The sequence below is a fragment of the Triticum dicoccoides genome, chromosome 5B (assembly GCF_002162155.2).
Source record: "Triticum dicoccoides isolate Atlit2015 ecotype Zavitan chromosome 5B, WEW_v2.0, whole genome shotgun sequence".
Lineage (NCBI taxonomy): Eukaryota > Viridiplantae > Streptophyta > Magnoliopsida > Poales > Poaceae > Triticum > Triticum dicoccoides.
In genome coordinates, this window is record NC_041389.1 from 39,594,876 (window position 1) to 39,613,404 (window position 18,529).

The 18,529-nt window shown below is 40.1% G+C and overlaps 2 long non-coding RNA genes, 18 other non-coding genes and 1 pseudogene across 20 annotated transcripts; 1 reads left to right on the plus strand and 20 right to left on the minus strand.

Moving 5' to 3' along the window:
- Positions 1-4,489: 4,489 nt before the first annotated feature.
- On the plus strand, positions 4,490-5,607 carry LOC119307228. Its single transcript, XR_005149193.1, has 2 exons — positions 4,490-5,295; positions 5,377-5,607. It is a non-coding gene; the product is annotated as an uncharacterized LOC119307228 (long non-coding RNA).
- A 3,733-nt stretch (positions 5,608-9,340) lies between these two features.
- LOC119307229 lies at positions 9,341-16,756 on the minus strand. The gene is made up of 3 exons (XR_005149194.1): positions 16,690-16,756; positions 9,806-10,312; positions 9,341-9,665 (listed from the first exon to the last, which is right to left on the minus strand). It is a non-coding gene; the product is annotated as an uncharacterized LOC119307229 (long non-coding RNA).
- Positions 10,529-10,649, minus strand: LOC119313156. The gene has a single exon (XR_005151539.1). It is a non-coding gene; the product is annotated as a small nucleolar RNA SNORD14 (small nucleolar RNA).
- Positions 10,861-11,034, minus strand: LOC119313396. The gene has a single exon (XR_005151686.1). It is a non-coding gene; the product is annotated as a small nucleolar RNA Z112 (small nucleolar RNA).
- Positions 11,110-11,191, minus strand: LOC119313443. The gene has a single exon (XR_005151727.1). It is a non-coding gene; the product is annotated as a small nucleolar RNA snoR77Y (small nucleolar RNA).
- On the minus strand, positions 11,481-11,576 carry LOC119313212. Its single transcript, XR_005151588.1, has one exon. It is a non-coding gene; the product is annotated as a small nucleolar RNA R30/Z108 (small nucleolar RNA).
- LOC119313211 lies at positions 12,241-12,336 on the minus strand. The gene has a single exon (XR_005151587.1). It is a non-coding gene; the product is annotated as a small nucleolar RNA R30/Z108 (small nucleolar RNA).
- On the minus strand, positions 12,473-12,576 carry LOC119313436. The gene has a single exon (XR_005151721.1). It is a non-coding gene; the product is annotated as a small nucleolar RNA Z107/R87 (small nucleolar RNA).
- Positions 12,691-12,777, minus strand: LOC119313467. The gene has a single exon (XR_005151750.1). It is a non-coding gene; the product is annotated as a small nucleolar RNA U31b (small nucleolar RNA).
- On the minus strand, positions 13,125-13,220 carry LOC119313392. The gene has a single exon (XR_005151682.1). It is a non-coding gene; the product is annotated as a small nucleolar RNA Z43 (small nucleolar RNA).
- LOC119313331 lies at positions 13,320-13,413 on the minus strand. Its single transcript, XR_005151668.1, has one exon. It is a non-coding gene; the product is annotated as a small nucleolar RNA snR60/Z15/Z230/Z193/J17 (small nucleolar RNA).
- Positions 13,485-13,562, minus strand: LOC119313449. The gene has a single exon (XR_005151733.1). It is a non-coding gene; the product is annotated as a small nucleolar RNA U83 (small nucleolar RNA).
- Positions 14,264-14,349, minus strand: LOC119313462. The gene has a single exon (XR_005151745.1). It is a non-coding gene; the product is annotated as a small nucleolar RNA snoR8a (small nucleolar RNA).
- LOC119313412 lies at positions 14,624-14,720 on the minus strand. Its single transcript, XR_005151700.1, has one exon. It is a non-coding gene; the product is annotated as a small nucleolar RNA Z101 (small nucleolar RNA).
- Positions 14,909-14,992, minus strand: LOC119313426. Its single transcript, XR_005151713.1, has one exon. It is a non-coding gene; the product is annotated as a small nucleolar RNA Z102/R77 (small nucleolar RNA).
- On the minus strand, positions 15,062-15,148 carry LOC119313427. The gene has a single exon (XR_005151714.1). It is a non-coding gene; the product is annotated as a small nucleolar RNA Z102/R77 (small nucleolar RNA).
- On the minus strand, positions 15,222-15,319 carry LOC119313410. The gene has a single exon (XR_005151698.1). It is a non-coding gene; the product is annotated as a small nucleolar RNA Z101 (small nucleolar RNA).
- Positions 15,497-15,583, minus strand: LOC119313421. Its single transcript, XR_005151709.1, has one exon. It is a non-coding gene; the product is annotated as a small nucleolar RNA Z102/R77 (small nucleolar RNA).
- Positions 15,655-15,752, minus strand: LOC119313409. Its single transcript, XR_005151697.1, has one exon. It is a non-coding gene; the product is annotated as a small nucleolar RNA Z101 (small nucleolar RNA).
- On the minus strand, positions 15,855-15,935 carry LOC119313432 (annotated as a pseudogene).
- Positions 15,988-16,085, minus strand: LOC119313413. The gene has a single exon (XR_005151701.1). It is a non-coding gene; the product is annotated as a small nucleolar RNA Z101 (small nucleolar RNA).
- Positions 16,757-18,529: the final 1,773 nt, after the last annotated feature.

Genomic DNA, 18,529 nt, shown 5'->3' on the forward strand with positions numbered 1-18,529 from the left:
TGATGCATTGAACAGGAACAATTCAGGAAGATACTCCCCCTGATTCTTGCAAAAGTTCGAAGCCGCCACATACCAAAACATAGAAATTGGTAGAGACCCGCTGAACAAATCAGTCGCATGATTTGACTTGCAAGATATGCAATATAGTGATATTGCTTATTATGTAACCTGTTTGCATCTGGGCAACACAAGAAACATTATCGTTGAGATAATGGTTGGTGAATGTAGCAATGAGGTCTGATTTGAAGACTCTTCATGAGAGGGCTACCACACCAAGTAGGAACACTAAATTTGTCTATGATCTGATAGTGGGGATCTGATCCATGTAACCAATGATATTGGTGTTCAGATTTCTCCGAAACTGAAAAACCAGGACAAGATGTTTCATGCCTTGGAGATATCGAAAGATATTTCTTGAGTACCAACCAATTGTCTTTGGTGGATCCAACGGCATTATGGAACGTTGAGTCCCAATATCTCATTTCCATCATCTCTTGGTCTAATAGATCTTTCTCTACATCTAGAGAATGAACTACCATGAGAGTAATGGATAGATAAGATTTGTCCATAATGAATTTCTCCAATATATTTTGGATATAGACAACATAGTATACCATAATGCATGAATGAAGGTGCTCAAGTTGTAGTAACGAGCGGTATTTTGGTTTACCAAATCCTTCATTTTAAAGTCCGTCACTCAGATGATTACATGTGTCGTCATTGCAAACACACAACACATAGATAATCATCATTGTAGGAGTAATCCTTGTCTATAAGGATCTCACTACGTCGGTTGTACCATATGTACCGACAAGAATAAGCAGTATGGTGGCTTACCGATTTTACACAATGTATGTTGCATTTTGTATTTCGATTCAGAATTGAGATTCCATCGGAAATCAATCATATATGTCTAAATCTAGTGATCCACATGGATATGTGATCGCTACATCTATCAACTGCAGAGATAGATGATTTTGAACTGCCAATGATATAAGTTATCGGAATAAGATTCCACCTCCGGAGAATAGTTGGGTATCTGCGTGAACCCTTGTGCTACAATACTTGCTCTTTGTTTCACCACCTCATTGTTCTTAATTCTGTTTCCAGAAGAAAACTGGTGTAGGTATTGCTTATGAATACCTTCCCATTATTGAGCAAGATCATTTCTATCTAGACTATACCCTTTGCTTGAGTTCAGTCCGAGTGTTGTTCACACTTTGCCATGGCCATGGTCTTTGGATCTAAATCATTTGAAAGGTTTTTGCAATCTAGTTGAGAAATGTATGTCGACAATTGTAGACTTCCGGTTATATGATTCTCCAGAATCTATATAACAATATGTAGTTAACGGAAATATCGTTACCCATGGTGACTGCTCGCAATTTCCCAATGCGATTGAGTCGGGTATTCCGATGTCCCGGTCATTGTGTGCACTATGACCTGGGTTGGTGGAGGTTTCTCGTCCACTGGGTGTATACTACCCATTAGGTGTCTGCCAACATGAAGTTGACTTGCATTTACTGATTCACAGGCCTTGATATCCTTGCTTGTGATAAGCTGAATCCCGACGTACTTCTGCCATACATCTCCCCCTGTTGCTTTGAACGGGGAGTGGAGTGGATTTTATTGGTACCTCCACTCTTTCAGGCGTACTTTTGTAGGATTGTAGGATTGTGTGACACCTTTATAGTCAGTAAATGAATCTGGCAGGTTATTTGCAATGTGTTGCAAATCTTCTGAACGCATAGTTCAGATCTTTGAGTACGTGGATTTGAGGAAGAAATGTGTTGAACATTCCACTAATTTCCTGGCATTCTTTATGGTACTTGAAATCTCTCCCTAATGCCTGGAAATATTCCTCATTGAATCAGCATACTGACCTTGAATAACTCCCCGTGCGGGGGCTTGAGGTATTGACGGAAATACAGTTATTCCCCACATAGATCCCAACTATATGTTGAGGGGCCAATGATGTATGCCGGGGTGGTGATATCAGTATGCAACCGAATTACCGCAGATAGGAAATACTTGATAGATATCCACATATCAAAGATAGAGGGGAACAATATTATGTAGTTCTGTCATGAGCGTTTAAAACTGCATGACTCCAACGTAAAGTTGGCAAGTTGCAATTCCAAAGTAAAGATAATGCAATGAGCTCAACTCTTTGGATAGGATTCTACCAAACCATTTTGAGTCTAGACCTTAGGACAAATTGCTAAACTCAATCCAAGGGCCATAGAGAAGGCACTCAAGGAGAATTCTGCAATGTTATCCATTCGATTTGCTTGAAATCGATGTCAGGATAATGAGCCAATGGTTTCGTGTGAATAAAGCACACATTTAAGACCATCATGTAGATATGTCTTTTAGAACCATGGAATACCTGAATAGTCTAGTCAATGGATGGGAAGAGCCACTTACCTCAACTTGATGCATTCAAGGAGTCTGAGTGGTTCAGCGTAGACTTTAAGGTGTGCGAGCCTTAAAATTAGCTTCCCTGTGTCACTTGTAGTGCACATAAAATCCAAATGATGTTAGAATTTAGCATCATAATAATCATAAACTATTGGAATTGCTAATAGTTTCTGTTTCAACCCAATGTCTCGATGACCAAGGCGAGTATGCCAAGTTTGTCATGTACAAGACACTCTGGAAAACTATCTTGTACACAACATGTGCTGCGGGTTGAGTCTTATGTGTAGTACAATCCAGATGATACACATAGAATGTGCTTGCCATATCCGTTGCATATGGTAAAGAGAAGTTATTTCTCTTTGTTGTCATCATAAGTTTCGCTATGGAAACTATTTTTGACGCATACCTTCATAGTAGGGTACGAGTTAAACCTAGGAAGCAATAAAGCATCCCGACGTTACTCGAGTACCCACAGGGATAGTAAATATGACTCGAGTTGAGCCAACAAATACCTCATTGCGTCCAGCGATTTAAATATCTCTTTTCTCAATGAGAGTGGAAAAATTGGACTTCCCTGAGTATAAAGTTTGTGGTGCATATGTCCACAAGGCACATATCATTTTTCATTGGATTGACTCCCGTAGAAATCTATATATAGACATGAAGATTCTCAATATGAAAATCACTGTCAGATATATAGAATACATACAAATGTATTTGTATCAAAGTGCTGATACAGTATATTGTGATATACAATATATGATGACAACAATAATCATGTTCTTATTAGAACATCATAAATGGACATAAATAAATAGATCACTAAGAAGACTAAGGGACTAAATGTATAGTCTCCAAACATGTCAGTTGATGCATATTCAACCATCATGCTCTCCATGCTCATAGGGTCTCGTGACAGCTTGATGGTGTCCGGTTGAGGGTTTGAAGTGAGTTTCAAACCATTACCCTTGAGGTCCTTTGCATCCCGGTGGCGTGTCTTGGATTGCACGTGCTATCCCATGGGATGCAAGACTGATCTTAATGTCCATGACCCGCTTAAGTAAGTTGTGGTCATTGAGGGCAAGTGCCTCAAATTGTTAGCCATCAATTACTTATAGGGGCAAGCCAGAGATAATTAATTTACAAGAAGTAGATTAAAAATCATCATGGTTTTGTAATAAGAATGCAAAAATTTGACTCAAGTGTATAACTTGAAAATGCTCAACCTCAATTGTGGGAACATAACACATTGAAGATCACTTAGATCTCATAGTAATAGGTTGCATGGCCATTACCTTGTGTATGCTACAATTTAGATATAAGGAATACACGTTGAAGGTAATCGCTTGTCGAGTTTGACAAAGCGTAGACCTCAGAGTAAGAGGGGATAGTCTGCAAATGAGCAGTAGATCCCAACTCATTACCTTATGATTCCAAATATAATGAGGGAGAAATATTCAAAAATTTGCAAGTTTGATATTGCGAGAGAAGATAATCTCAATCGCAAAAACATGTTCAAGAGAACTTGATATGTGGTAAACACATAGAACATGCCACTATTCCCAGATGGAAATCTGGTACTCAGCAGAACAGTAGTGATGTACTGAATTTGTCTTTGCAAGAGATTAAAAATCTCAATTGCAAATGGACGTAATAAATCTCGACACATGATAAACGTGGAAAAATATTACATCAACTTAAGATCTGGAATACATCTCAGTACTCAACAGATATATACTACTATTGTAATGAATAGTAATGATGTTGCAAACTTGACACTCAAGTGAACACTTGAATTGTATAGACCTCAAATGAAATGAGATGATCTTGTATCAAGTTGCATGATAATTCAATGGAGTGAATTAATATTGTGCGAGAGAAAATTAATCTCAATCGCAATGAGATTGTTTTGCGAGAAAATAATAATTCTCAATCGCAAATCAATATTGTTGTGCGAGAAAAATTTAATTTCAATCGCAAAAAAATGATGCTCTTAAACAAAGAACTGCAGAAAATCATCTGTGATTATGAGAAACCACAAGGGTTGGAGTAAAAACAGCCGAAGAGATAAGGTTATCTTCCTTTTTCTCTCAAGAGCGGTTCCTGATGGGGATTTCTCCCGTAACCGCCAGCGTGCAGGAGACGGGAGGCGGCGCGGCCATGGCGCCGGCGGGCGCGGCGCACGGCCATGGTGTGGGGCGCGTCGCAGAGCAGGCGGACGGGTGCGGGGCGCGTCGGGCTGGCACGACCAGGGGCCACGACTCTCCTTGGACCGAGGATCCACGGACGTCGGTGGAGGGCGGGTCAACGCGACCACGTAGCCGCAGTCGTGGGCTCTGCCACGCCGCGATGATGCAGGCTGCGGCCGCACAATCATCTTCATACCTCCGCGGTCCAACGATAGGACAGATACGCACGACGACGAATGTCCTTGTGGAGAAGAAGTAAGGCGTCGTACATATTCTTCTCCGTCAGTTTCTCTGTGATTTGCTTCGTGGCTTCCTGTTCGTGGTAAAGCAAATATTCTGTAGTCATGAACAGAATTAGGAAACTAGCACCTTGTTTGTTCGTAGCTATTAGATGAAGACACTGATATTTGTGGGGTGCTTCACGCCGATTCAGTTCTTCTTCCACTTTTGATTTTCCTCTCATGGAGTTCACTGGAGTTGAAAATCGCTGGAGTTGCCGCCGCTCTCCGCCGAGGGCACTGCAATTCGTGTGGGCTCCTCCGACGTCTGGTACAGTAGTGACGCCGACCACCGCTAGGCAGCGGGCACCGCGCGTGGGAGGTGCCTGCCGGATTTTACCATCGGCAATGAATTTTGTGCGCGTGGGAGGTGCCTGCCGGATCTTAAAATCGCTAGACGCGATGAGGTATTTGTTGGCTCAACTCGAGTCATATTTACTATCCCCGTGGGTACTCGAGTAACGTCGGGATACTTTATTGCTTTCCAGGTTTAACTCGTACCCTACTAAACTATGGAGATATCCGTCAAAATAGTTTTCATAGCGAAACTTATGATGACAACAAAGAGAAATAACTTCTCTTTACCATATGCAACGGATATGGCAAGCACATTCTCTGTGTATCATCTGGATTGTACTACACATATGACACAACCGTAGCACATGTTGCATACGAGATAGTTTTCCAGAGTGTCTTGTAGATGACAAACTTGACATACTCGTCTTGGTCATCAAGACATTGGGTTGAAACTGAAACTATCAGCAATTCCATTAGTTTATGATTATTATGATGCTTAATTCTAACAACATTTGGATTTTATGTGCACTACAAGTGACACAGGGAAGCTAATTTTAAGGCTCGCACACCTTAAAGTCTACGCTGAACCACTCAAACTCCTTGAATGCATCAAGTTGAGGTAAGTGGCTCTTCCCATCCATTGACTAGACTATTCAGGTATTCCATGGTTCTAAAAGACATATCTACATGATGGTCTTAAGTGTGTGCTTTATTCACACGAAACCATTGGCTCATTATCTTGACATCGATTTCAAGCAAATCGAATGGATAACATTGCAGAATTCTCCTTGAGTGCCTTCTCTATGGCCCTTGGATTGAAGTTTAGCAATTTGTCCTAATGTCTAGACTCAAAATGGTTTGGTAGAATCCTATCCAAAGAGTTAAGCTCATTGCATTATCTTTACTTTGGGATTGCAACTTACCAACTTTACGTTGGAGTCATGCAGTTTTACACGCTCATGACAGAACTGCATAATATTATTCCCCTCTATCTTTGATATGTGGATATCTACCAAGTATTTCCTATCTGCGGTAATTCGGTTGCATACCGATATCACCATCCGGCATACATCATTGGCCCCTCAACATATAGTTGGGATCTATGTGAGGTATAACTGTATTACCGTCAATACCTCAAGCCCCTCACATGGGGAGTTATTCAAGGCCAGTATGTTGATTCAATGAGGAACGTTTCCAGGCATTAGGGGGAGATTTCAAGTACCATAAAGAATGCCAAAAAATTAGTGGAATGTTTAACACATTTCTACCTCAAATCCACGTACTCAAAGATCTGAACCATGCATTCAGAACATTTGCAACACATTGCAAATAACCTGTCAGATTCATTTGCTGACTATAAAGGTGTCACACAATCCTACAATCCTGCAAAATATGCCTGAAAGAGTGAAGTTACCAATAAGAATCACTCCACTCCCCGTTCAAAGCAACAGGGGGAGATGTATGGCAGAAGTACATCAGGATTCAGCTTCTCGCAAGCAAGGATATCAAGGCCTGTGAATCAGTAAATGCAAGTCAACTTCACGTTGGCAGACACCTAATAGGTAGTATACACCCAATGGATGGGAAACCTCCACCAACCCAGGTCATAGTGCACACAATGACCGGGACATCGGAGTACCCGACTTAATCGCATTGGGAAATCGCGAGCAGTCACCATGGGTAACGATATTTCCATCAACTCTATATTAATATATAGATTCTAGAGAAACATATAACCGAAAGTCTACAACAGTCGACATACATTTCTCAACTAGATTGAAAAAACCTTTCAAGTGATTCAGATCCAAAGACCATGGCCATGGCAAAGTGTGAACAACACTCGGACTGAACTCAAGCAAAGGGATTCATAAGCAATACCGACACCAGTTTTCTTCTGGAAACAGAATTGAGAACAACAAGGTGGTGAAACAAAGAGCAAATATTGTAGCACAAGGGTTCACGCAGATACCCAACTATTCTCCAGGGGTGGAATCTCATTCCGATAACTTATATCATTGGCAGTACAAAATCATCTATCTCTGCAGTTGATAGATGTAGTGATTACATATCCATGTGGATCACTAGATTCATATATGATTGATTTCTGATGGAATCTCAATTCTGAATCGAAATACAAAATGCAACATACATTGTGTAAAATCAGTAAGCCACCATACGGCTTATTGTTGTCGGTACATATGGTACAACCGACGCAGTGAGATCCTTATACACAGGGATTACTCCTACAATGATGATTATCCATATGTTGTGTGTCTACAATGACGACACATGTAATCATCTAAGTGACGGACTTTAAAATGAAGGATTTGGGTAAACCAAAATACCGCTCGTTACTACAACTTGAGCACCTTCATCATACATTATGTTATACTATGTTGTCTATATTCAAAATATATTGGAGAAATTCATTGTGGACAAATCTTATCCATCCATAACTCTCATGGTAGTTCATTCTCTAGACGTAGAGAAAGATCTATTTAGACCAAGAGATGATGGAAATAAGATATTGGAACTCAACGTTCCATAATGCCATTGGATCCACCAAACACAATTGGTTGGGACTTAAGAATATCTTTCGATATCTCCAAAGGCATCAAACATCTTGTCCTGGTTTTTCAGTTTCACAGAAATGTGAACACCTATATTGTTGGATACATTGATCAGATCCCCACTATGTCAGATCGTAGACAAGCTTAGTGTTCCTACTAGGTGTGGTAGCCCTCTCATGAAGTGTCTTCAAAACAGACCTCATGGCTACATCCACCAACCATTATCCCAAGGATAATGTTTCTTGTGTTGCTCGGATGCAAACAGGTTACATAATAAGCAATATCGATATATTGCATATCTTGCAAGTCAAATCATGCAACTGATTTGTTCACCAAGTCTCTACCAACTTTTACATTCCAGGAATGTGTACACGGAATTGGTATATGACAACTTCAGAATATGCAAGAATGAGGGGGAGTATCTTCCTAAATTGTTCCTGTTCAATGCATCATATTATACTCTTTTTCCCTTCATGAGTCTACTATGCAGATTCTCATAAAGGTTTTTAATGAGGTAATATCAACATGAGATCATATGTCATACTTCAGTTTTCCCCACCGGGGTTTTGGGGAAAGTATATACGACATATTTATTGTCCTCTGAACTTTATGGGTTTTCTCGTATTGAGTTAAAAGAGACAATAACCATTATATGTTGCATCATTTTCTCCTTATTTTCCCACTGGGTTTGAAGGAGTTTTAGCAACATATCAAAATCTATACTCCTCATATTTTTCCCACAGGGTTTTTGGAGGAGACTTTATCAGATGATGGACTACGATGCAATCAAGCGGTGATTAGGGGGAGTGTTAAAACTAAATAACTCTTGTGGTTATTAGGGAATAATCCCCGCTCCTTCCTAGATGTGCGGTTGCACACTTCCAGCAACCGTCACGACGGTTCCTGGAATTGCATCTCTAAGGACCATCTAGACCCTCCGAGGCAACTGTTCCCATTGTATATAAGTGCTCATTCATCATCAATAAAGGGTTGTTCGAATCATTTGTTTCCTTGTCTCTCTCGATACAATTCTATTCATCACAATCCTCCTCCATAGTCATGAAGGGGCAGAGAAAAGGAGAGAGGGATCGTCCGACCCCCATTCCTCTCCCTCAATCTGCCGCCGTCACCAATCACCGGCGACCTCCCCCACAGTTGCCACCACCACTCGTGTCCTGCCCCACGGCTGGCACCCCCACCCCTTCTCTCATCCCCTCGCATTCTCCCCGCCACTAGCGACCTCCTTCCCTTTCCCTCGCTCTGAAGGTTTGGATCCATCACCATCGGCGCATCTCACCCTCACCACCGAACAACATCATCCATCCTCGCTTCGCTCTCCTTCTCCGGTCGTTGTCCTACGATCACCACGCCTTCTTCATGGGGCGGCAAGGTGCAGACGAAGGCCCTAGGCCAGGGCGGCGAGATGCAAAGGAGCCATGGGTACATGTGAAGTCGACCAGCTAGGGTTGGGGCGGCTGTGTCAAGAAGAGAGGTGGGAATGGAACAGCTGATGCTATGGGGAGCATTAAGCAGGAGGGCTATGGCTACCTGCCGGAGTTGGCATGTAACACCGGCGACATAACACAAATCACATACTACCTCCGTTTGAACAAAAACTGTGTGATCATACCTGTCCGAGCTGATCCATAAGAAAAACAGGTCCCTTTCAGAGAGGCCATAAAGAAAAAAGATATACTCCACCCGTCCCATAATATAAGAACCTTTTTGACACTACACTAGTGCCAAAAACGTTCTTATATTACGGGACAGAGGGAGTACATAATACAGTATATGGCAGCATATATAGGACGAAAAATAGCTTGTAGTTGTGTGGCCAACATATTCTGAGGTGCGATTTTCTCCGAAGCTTTTATGGCGGCTGGAAAAACAAGCATTTCCCTTCTGGTTATCTGAAAAAAGAGAACATATTCGTCAGGCGTAACAAGCTTTCATTGGAATAAAAGCTACCCCTCCATCCCACAATATAAGAAAAATGATCTTATATCATGGGACTAAAGGAGTAATAAATTCAAATCGAATAGAGTTTTACCCGAGCAAGCATCAAACAGAGTTTCTATTTTCTTCTTGCATCGGAATAGATCATAAAGTTGATTCCGGCAGCAATATGCTGAGCCAAACAGCATACACACATTTTTCTTTTGTTCGCCAAAAATACAAAGGACCTCAATCATAATAAAAATTACATCTGCACCGCTCAGAGGGCCAAACAAACCATCCGGGCAATCTTCATGCAACGCGCGGCACCTCATCTACAGAAAACAGCGACAGCAGACAAAGCATAGCAATGCTTCCAGTGGTACATCACCCAACCATGCAACACAAACGCCCTAATATCCAGTATGTCGGATCGAAGTCTTCTACTAGCAAGCATAGCAAGCATGTACACTACTATCTGCCTGCTACCAAGCGGTAGACCAACCGCCATATTCGTGCTCTGTCCGAACCTATTTCGGTACATTCAGGCAGCAATGAACACTTGTTCAACATTGTTGAGGGGGCTTCCATGCTCCACCATTGCTTTTCAATCACTAAAGACCTTCGAATCACATAATCATAATCAGAATTCTAAAAAATCAACATCTAAATGAAGCACATAAAAGGGTTAAGAATGTTCAGCTTGAGAGAATAAAATCTGGCAGGGCAGAAAACCCAGGCAGCAACTGCGAATGTTTGAGAAACAAGCCAATACAATGAAACAAGCAGCGAAGAAACAAACTAAAATCAAAACAAAGATAAAACAGGGATGTTGACAAGGCTCGGACATCCAAGGAAGGAATTAGCAGCATTAGCTGTCAAGCCTGGCAGGGCGAAAGCTCTTAGGCGGCAACTGCGAATGTTTTGAGAAACAAGCCTTAAATTTATCATCACTGCCATACCATTTCCCCAGTTGATTGGATCAAATAAAGTTAGACTAACCAATCAATTAGTGTGATCACTGTAATCACCACTGTAAACCGACTGAAACACTATCACAGAAACACAGAAGACATGGCAACAATGTTCATAGCTAACAGAGACATGACAACAGACCAATTTACAAATAGACAATTAAATACTTGCAGAAAAACAGAGTGAGAAATATTGAAGTGAAAGGAACCCACTTAATAGAACATTCAGAGCTGAACCAAACCGGGGGCAAATGGGCATTCCAGCCTATAGACAAACCACAAAGGTTATGACCAAATGAGAACACATGCAGTGGAGAAGTGGCTGTTGTTTACAATATACTCCCTCCGTTCTAAAATAGATGACTCAACTTTATACTAAAGTTAATACAAAGTTGAGTCATCTATTTTGGAACGGAGGGAGTAAAAAGTAAAAGACATGAGAAGTTTTAAACCTCAGAAAGCCGCAAATATATCGTCATCTGGAATCTGACGGTAATTCCAACTTGAAAGCTAATCATCATAGGCTTCAAGTGCATTCTAGATCTAATTTGGAAGAAAAGATTGCCCAACATTTGTTTGGCTAAAAAGATTGAAGGAAACAAGGTGTACCATCAGAATATAAATGCCTTCTAATTCACAGGAATCCATTGATACTGGCCAAATCAACAAGAACAAAATTATCACTGTTGGATTCAGATGAAGATCAAGTGTTGGATCATGCATCAATACCTGTCACAATCCACACAGATCATGTAGACTGGAAGGTAAGAAGAAGCAAACAATCAAATAACAGCAAAAGGAGATCAAGATACAATGTTGCTCAGTGGTGGCAATATTTAATTGGTTCGATTCTGCCAGCGATGTCGTCAATGCTTTCAGCAGAGGGAGCTTGTTATCCTCATCGCAACTGCGTCGCCCCAAACAACAACAAAAATCAAACACAAAAAGATAAGGAAAAGAACAATGAACGGCAGATTAAATATTAGGTATCAGATGGCTCGGTTCAGCGGCATACAAATCAACTCCTGAGAGAAAACCTGTGATAATCGGCATACAAACACAATCTCATGTACATATATCAACATGTCAAAGCATCTTCGGTCAGTGTTTGCAAGAGATAAGGCAACATGCAAATTTATACAGAGAATTAGACATTGCAAAAAAACAGAGCAAAGCACACAGCTGAATCAAACCAGGTGTAAACAGAGATTCCAGCCAAAGGACGACACTTGCCACTTCAGTGATTATTAGTGGCTGTTGTATCAACATAACAAGCAAAAGACTTGAGCAATATTTAACCTCAGAAAGACGCAAAAAAATATCGTCATTCTGTATCTGACGGTAATTCCAACATAGCTAATCATCATAGGCATCAATTGCATTCTAGCTGTATAAAAAAAAGTCAAGGTATAACATCAGAGCAAAAATACGGACGCATACAAAGAAAACGCTCGGATCAGGTGCTGGATTACGCATCAATACCTCATCACAATCCAAACAAACAAATCTAGTAACTGGAAGTTCAAAGAAGCAAACAATCAATAACAGCAAAGAAATATTGTTCAAAGATGCATAGTTGCTCAGTGGTGGCAATATTTAATTGGTTCGATTCTGCCAGCAATGTCGTCAATGCTTTCAGAAGAGGGAGCTTGTTATCCTCATCGCAACTGTCCACCCCAAAACAAACAAAAAAATAAAACAGAATTATAGATAAAGAAATGAGCAGTATCCTTTCTCAAGAAAAAGAAGCAGAAAAGAGAGAACAGGAGAAAAGAACAATGAATAGCAGATTATAAAATCAGGTATTGGATGGCTCAGTTCAGCGGGATATTCAGCATACAAATTAACTCCTAAGAGAAAACCTGTGATTTGGTCTGTTCAGCTTGAATATTTGCAAATCGTCACTGCCATCACCAAAGGAAAAGAAGCACCAAGTATGTAAAGAAAGCAGAAGACATGACCGAAACAAATTTGGGATTGTATGGGAGGGATAAGGGTGCAACAAAATATTGGATCATCATCTACCGAGTCAGATTAAGAAGTATGTCAATCAGCACAGATCCAACAATGTAGACCCTAAGACTGGGGCGACAAATATAAAATCATCATCCTCAAACTGGTTTGGAAAATCTTTGCAACCATCAATGTATCTATTGTACACAACAAAACATTATTTTTGCAATCAAACTGAATATACAAAATCAGTGAACAGATCGCCAACAACAACAGAAGTAAACCTCAAAAGCAATGGTGTAGGAGCTCAGTAAGAACGTAGTGATTGATAATCACACCTGGAAGATCATATTTATTGAATTGTCTCATCACTGCTCACATCCAAGCAAATAAAAAATTCAGCATATTCATTAGTCAAATGGAAAACCATTCTATTAGTTTAGGTTAATCAAAGGTCAAATAATAAAAAAGAATTAACATGTCAAGCTGAGATATAATGTAATAAGAGGACTCAGAATATGGGTGGTGATATAGCAGGATGGTCGGCAAGGCAAATAAATGCCAGTTACGACGAACGAGACCAAATATCAATCTTCACCGTCCTCTAAGGAATCATAGAAACTAAATTGTCTGATTTTCAAATGAAAAGCGTTAGGTTAGATGAACTAAATTATTTGATTCTCGTGTAAAAGGTTTAGGTTGAAAGGTCATCAGATAGGAGCGAAAGACTATTTTTGTTCATGTAATCATGATTTGATCATATGAACTATGCACTTGTAATCATCATTCGACCTGGGCAAACACCAATTCAAGAGACATAAAAACAAAAAGACAAAGAAAACAGAAACGGGGTACCAGGAATCATGATGCCTCAGAAGGAAGGCAGTAGGTTATGTAATCATTGATGATTTCATTGAGAAAGATTCACACTAATCATCATCAGCACCATGAAACCATAAAACACATCAACTATAATTGCAGATATGAGCAAGATCATTGGCCTCATAGAGAAGATTATATCGTTCCACATGAAGAAAATTCAGACATATGCTTGTCTATTAATTTAGTTTAATCCTTGGCCACCAACAAACAAAAACACTTACAGAAGCAAGCCAATCATCAGCTGAAGAATCTCAACAGGGGAAAGCAGTTTGGATAGGTATAAAAGAATGATCGGAGGCAAGAAGATGCCAGCTACGACATAGACAAAATATCAACCTTAACCATCCTCGAAACAAAATGGAATCAGAAAAAACAGATTGACTGAGATCAAATGGTTTACTGGTGCTCAGATTCAGTCATTCATGAGGATCTCCCATCAGTACGAGGAATGTTTTACAACCGCTGCATAATTGGAACAAACAGCACCAAGAATAAATCCTTAACAAATCACACAATATTTAAAACGTTGAATTATTTACACGAGTTTGGCGTCTTGGAGCAGGACAAGACAACTAATGTCAATCAAATATTAGCTCTGAAGGTGACAAATCTAAAAGTTCAACAAATTCAGATAAACACTTAGTCTCAAATCCAAATGCAAAACAAACCTCAAGACAAATAAACACGGATCAAAATGTAAAACAAACCTCAGGACAAAAAACACAAAAAAAACAAGGATCCAATGAATCCAGAAGAAGCATGATTGGTGCTCAGATTCTATCGGTGTATAGGAGTCGTTCACGTGGATCTCCCATCAGTACGAGGAATGTTTTATAACCATTGCACCACCAAATGTTCCAACTCAAAACTAGAAGAACCACAAGGACTTGAATTATAATAGATAAACAACAACAACAACAAAGCCGTTAGTCCCAAACAAGTTGGGGTAGGCTAGAGGTGAAACCCATAAGATCTCGCGACCAATGAATTATAATAGATAAAAAAGAAAAAAATTGGAGCACAGAAAGTAAACTGCAATGTCAGATTAAGCATACGCCAAGATCCATCTAGACATTAGAAATAAATGAAAAAAAGGAAGAAGTCAAAATAAGTGAACATTATTAAGGATGCATCAGATCTCCAAGGTGAAAAGGGTGTGACATCATAGAAATGCCTCAGACGCAAATTACCCATAAACTTGTGTCTCCTCAGTTGCATCAACAATGCTCATTCCAAAAAAAGAAGCAACAACTTGAAAAAACAGAACATTTCAAATGAACATCGAAAGAAGACAGCAAGAAACAATCAAACTCATTTTTGACACCAATATACAAGGCAGAGTTACAGCATTTCAAAACCAAAAGAAAGCTAAAAACAAAATGCACTATTTTTTCTTATCAAACCAGGGATGATGATCATTCTCGGTTCAGTATAGAGGCCATCATGTTGGCCAATCAAACCAATAGGGAAATTAATCATTCATCATCTCACCTCCACTGATTAAATTAGAAAATATTAAATTAAATTAGTCTGCATGGAACATAGCAAGGATACAAGCAAGAGGATGATCAGACTCGGTTCATTATTTTAGGCCACCATATCAGCCAATCAAACCAATAGGGAAATTAATCTCATGCATCATATCATGTCTGGCCTACTAAACACAAAATTAAATATATTTTTGAAAGGAAAGTACCAGCAAGGAAAATGCAACATTGAGGGCAGATGCATCAGATCTCCAAGGTGAAAAAGAGTGTGACATCACAGAAATGCCTCAGATGCAAATTACCCATAAGCTCATGTATCCTCATCTGCATCAACTATGCCCATTCTACTTAGAAAACAAAGTTTTATATCTGAATTGATCTAACATTGCTTGTTTGCGTTTTAAACTACAATAAAATCATTTTTTGTATCATTCTGCAACAAACACCAGCATATCTTTGAAGCTGGAAAAGCTTCAAACAAATTCATTTCTCTTCGTATCAAATAAGACAGGATGATCAGATTCGGTTCAGTATTTTAGGCCATCATGTCAGCCAGTCAAACCAATAGGGAAATTAATCTCATTCATCATCTCATCTCTCGCCAATTAAAACCCGAAACAAAAGACTTTTGAAAGAAAAGTATAAAGAACAAAAAAGAAGTGAGTGAGGGGATGCATCAGATCTCCAAGGTGAAAAAGAGTATGACATCACTGAAATGCCTCAGACGCAAATTACCCATAAACTCGTGTATCCTCATCTGCATCAACAGCGCTCATTTTCGACAGCAAAAATAAACTGACGAGCAAATTATAAAGAGAGAGACTCAACAAACCGGCAAAGTTTTCTTTCTTAATAAAACAATCATGGGGTATGATCAGATAGAGCTAATACATGATTCATTGGACATCATATCATCCATCAACAATGTAATTATATCCTCATCTCACCCAAACGAGTCAAAGATTAAAAAAAACGAATAAGGGAAGAGGAGGATATTATCAAGCATGCATCAGATCTCCAAGGTGAAAAGGGTGTGACATCACAGAGATGCCTCAGACGCAAATTACCCATAAAACTTGTGCCTCATCATCTGCATCAACAATGATCCTCCAATAAACAGCAGCAAAAACGAGAATGAAACATGAATTCCTAGGGAAACAACAGCGAGCAGAACAGAAGGATAAACAAAAAATATATTTTAACATAAACACTACAAAAAATATATCAACACAACCCACATAATAGTTACCATATACACAGGTTCGTATCACATCTCAGAAGCATGCTGTATTTCTGGAGATACTAACCAAACACCGGCGCCTAATCAGAATTCAGAACAAAGGGCTAACAAACACGCTAGCAACTTAAACATGCCACTGCTGTGCTGAGCTGTTCTTTCAAATCCCTGATATAAATCTACTGCGCAATATACACCGCCATCGCCTACTGGACCGCAGAAGCGAGCCCGTAGAGAACGGCGACGGCGGGGCGGATCGCTGTGGCATCGTCTCATACGCGGTGGCGATGAGATCCGCCGGTAATCAGTTTCTGCGATGCGCGAGGATAAAATCAAGAATCCATCCACTGGCATACACTACCATACGACTCGCACAGCCGAAAGACAATAGAACTAGGCAGGGCGGGGCGGCTGCTAACGCCTGGAGGTCGTGAGGCGAGAAGGCGGCGGGGAACGGGGTCGTTACCGAGCTCGTCGTGGAGGCCACGGCGGTTGCGGCCGGAGGAGAAGTGGCGGCGCGGCGAGGGGAGGCGGAGGAGTCGGTTGCTGGATTGCTGCGTATTATAGGGTTTGGATTGGACTCTACAGACCCGGTGTGGGCTTCGGTGACCTTGGGCATGGGATTGTCCAGTGGCCTTTTGGGCCCAATTTGTTTGAACATTGGTTATTGTTAGGAACTATAAGCACTGGCCCAGAAAAAAATGCCTGAAAAAAAGCATTGGCCTTTTTTCTCAAAAAAAAAACTTGATAACCTCAAAACCAAAAGATATGATGCTTGAATATCTCACATGGTATGTTTGTATATCTCAGATTTCTTGTTGCAACATATTTTTTATGTGGGAATATTTGGGAAACTTGGATGAGATATTTACAATATGTTTTTCCGATGCTAGAATCTTCGTTAGAGTTGTGTACAAAAATTATTTCTCGTTGTACCTCATGATTCCGGTATATCCTCACCACCCTCACGGTGGACACTAGTAGAAAAAGGGTCAAATGTTCAGCACATTAGTACCGGTTTGCAAATGAACCGGCACTAATGGTCACCGTTAGTGCCGGTTCAAACGGCTAGGTGGTCGTCGATCATTAGTATCGATTCGTGGAGAACTTTTAGTACCGGTTCATGCCATGAACCAGTACTAATGAGGTTGTGGCTGGTTGTTGTCAGGCTGGGGCCCCACCCAGCACATTTAGTACTGATTCGTGCCCCAAACCGGTGCTAAAGTTATTTAGTTACAGCTGTTTTTTAGTCCCACCTCGCTCGACTAAAAAGGTTTTTACCACCTTAAATATGTTACTTCTCAAACTATCACAACCACTTGGTCTTCAGTAAACTCTATGTGTAGGATTTGTGGCTGCAATAGGAGTATTCGCCGGTTCTTAAACCGGGGTAGATTCCTATTGACAATTTAGATTCTACACAAAAAGATCATTGATGATCAATGTATTTTTTATATATATTTTTACATGTTTACATGGACGAAAACTTACACCGGCATCAAACTTTCAACCCTTTCTGACATCATGGCAAAACTGGATGCACCTCGTGTATAAACTGGACAATCTCTTTCGAAGTATCAGGGTTTCGGATGAAAACTCATCTGTTACACCGGCACTTCATTTTTTTAAACTTATTACAACTCCAGACTTTTTTTGCATTCAGTATGCACCATTCAAAGCCACGTCATAAAATTTCAACCCTTCCTGACATCATTAACTATTTTTCATGCATTTAAAGTTTTTTTGAGCTAAATGACCCTGAAATTAAAAAGCACTACAAATGAACTCTGAAAAGGTTGGAACTTGGCATGGTATCATCATTTCACCCACATAGCATATGCGAAAAAGTAGAGAGGGTTACTGCAAAAACTGGATGCACCTCGTGTACAAACTAGATAATCTTTTTCGAAGTATCAGGGTTTCATACGAAAACTTATCTGTTACACCGGCACTTCATATTTTAAACTTATTACAACTCCAGACTTTTTTTGCGTTCAGTATGCACCATTCAAAGCCACGTCATAAATTTCAACCCTTCCTGGCATCATTAGCTATTTTTCATGCATTTAAAGGTTTGTTTTGAGTTAAATGACCCTAAAATTAAAAAGCACTACAAATGAACTCTAAAAAGGTTGGAACTTGGCATGGTATCATCATTTCAGCCACATAGCATGTGCGAGAAAGTAGAGAGGGTTACGGCAAAAATTAGATGCACCTCATGTACAAACTGAACAATCTCTTTCGAAGTATCAGGGTTTCGGACGAAAACTCATCTATTACACTGACACTTCATTTTTTTAACTTAT